This window comes from Urocampus carinirostris, chromosome 11 (assembly GCF_059441175.1).
Source record: "Urocampus carinirostris isolate Australia breed hairy pipefish chromosome 11, RoL_Ucar_1.0, whole genome shotgun sequence".
Taxonomy (NCBI): Eukaryota; Metazoa; Chordata; class Actinopteri; order Syngnathiformes; family Syngnathidae; genus Urocampus; species Urocampus carinirostris.
In genome coordinates this window covers 4,895,383-4,897,487 of record NC_142359.1, presented here as the reverse complement: position 1 = coordinate 4,897,487, position 2,105 = coordinate 4,895,383, and the positions used below count along the sequence as shown (strand labels likewise).

The window sequence follows — 2,105 nt, the reverse complement described above, 5'->3', positions numbered from 1 at the left end:
TTTTTGTAATGTATTTATTTTAGAGACTTATTCTGATATGTTTTCCACGGGCGAATCAAAAAGAAGGGGCGAATACAACGGGGGCTGATGGGAAGTGGAGTAAAGGTGACACGTGTTTGTGGACGCAGCGGACAATAGTGGATATATATGTTTCCCACCCTTATCTTTGGAAATATTTTTTTTTTTCCTTGGATTATTTTCAACGGGACCCGGACTCTGCAGGTCTGCGTCATATCTTAAGTAACCGGTATCATTTCACGTTCAATTTGCCGGCTGTTGTTTTTGGACTGTGTACTTCACATTCAGTTCTACTTACCTGGCAGGGGAGATACCATGATCATGAAGGGCTGGAGTGTCAATAAATTTGTTCAAATTCTAGGTGTGTCGGCCAGGTCAGGGCCAGGTCAGGACCTGGTAGTTACAGTTAACTATACAGCAATGCTGTCAGTTTGATTTTTGCAATTCGGAGATGGAATAAGAGCTTGCTCTGTCCACTCCACGCATCGGCCCGGTATTGCAAAACCTCCGGGAACGGTGCATTCGCACTGATCGCTGCATGACTCTGTGGCTAGGACCTTGACTCGGCCTCTTGGCTGAGAGCAAGTGTCTCGGCCCCTTGGCTTTGTAGCGTATTATGATTTGGCTGATATGGATTATTGATAAAGAACATAAAACAATAAACCTTACAAAATCCCCCCTCAGTTATAATTGCGGGACCCAAAGTCGGGTTCGGGTTAATTTCCTGATTGTGTTACATGTTTTAATGTGGGCGCATGCGGCTTATATGCAGGTGCGGCTTGTGTAAGTACAAAAGCGGTTATCCTCTTAAAATGTGGTGGGTGCGGCTTATAATCAGGTGCCCTCTATAGTCCGGAATTTACGGTAATCACTATAAAATAAAGTTTATATCATTAGCCCAAAAATTGTTTACGCGGACTTCGCTAGGTCCACTCGTCCCCGTGCACGCTAGTCATACAGCACACTCGCATGTCGCTGATTATTATTTTCCGGCTTATTCAATAATTAAACACTGTGGGTCTGTTTCCTTTGGCAGTGTGTCGCCTCATGTATTCCTCTCGGGACGGAACGTTTGTCTCTGTGGATTAGCACATTGTGCATATTTAAAGGCAACAGCATGAATTAATCAATGCCCTACAACTGGATGTACTTATCAGCAGCCAGAGCTTGTGACAGACAACTGGATCAAACCCCAAAACCCCCTGGTTGGGTTGATCACCAAAGTTTAGACACTGTGCAAATCCCGTCATGCTGAGATTCATTTTTGTCAAGAACCGGAACAGGATCAGGACCCAGACGCGTGAGGTTCTCACACAAGCCAGATATCGGACAGATGGGGTCGATACCGGACAGGACGGGACAGACAGGATTCATAATGGAACAGGATATCGAAAAAAAAAAACGGGACAAACAAGACGGGAACGAAAACTGGAGAGAATAGTAAACGGGACAAAACTAGACGGGAACGAAACAGGAAACATGTGATGAACCAGGAACGGAGACAGGAACCCAATTGCGTTCCTTAGTTTTATTTGAAAAGAGACGTGAGCTGGCACCCACGATCCAGTGATCGTTGATTGTGGGGAGCAGGTCGCTCGGGACGCGGAAGTGGCACTTCTCTGGCGAGCGATAGCGGTGTCGAAGAGGGAAAAGCAGGTCGGGTTACCCGGGGCGAAGGAGCAGAGACGTGATCAAACGGAAACGTACAGGAGTCAAAAACAGGGAGTAAGGTTCGGAAGGCTTGCCTTAGCTGGAGCTGAAGGTTCGCAACGATCGGACGCCGGTAACGGGGAGTCAGGGGGTTTAAAAAGTGGCAAGGAGCCAATCAGCGACCAGGGATGTTGGCGCCAACGGGGCAGCCGCAGGTGCCCCGAATCAGTAATCATGACAAAACCGATATTTACAAGGACTAAATAAACGGGAACAATACTGGACAGGAAATACCAACAGGAAAACAGGACTGAGTCAGAACCCACATCTTGCGGGGCAGAGGTTCGTTGACGGACTGACAAAGGAAAAATGAAAGCACTGAGCTTAAAAAGACAGAAAGAGCCATAGCTGGCGCCAATTGGGCACCATGGCAACCG

The 2,105-nt window shown here is 47.1% G+C and overlaps 1 pseudogene; it reads left to right on the top strand.

Annotated features, from left to right (window-relative positions):
* Positions 1 to 424: 424 nt before the first annotated feature.
* Positions 425 to 545, top strand: LOC148356258 (U2 spliceosomal RNA; annotated as a pseudogene).
* Positions 546 to 2,105: the final 1,560 nt, after the last annotated feature.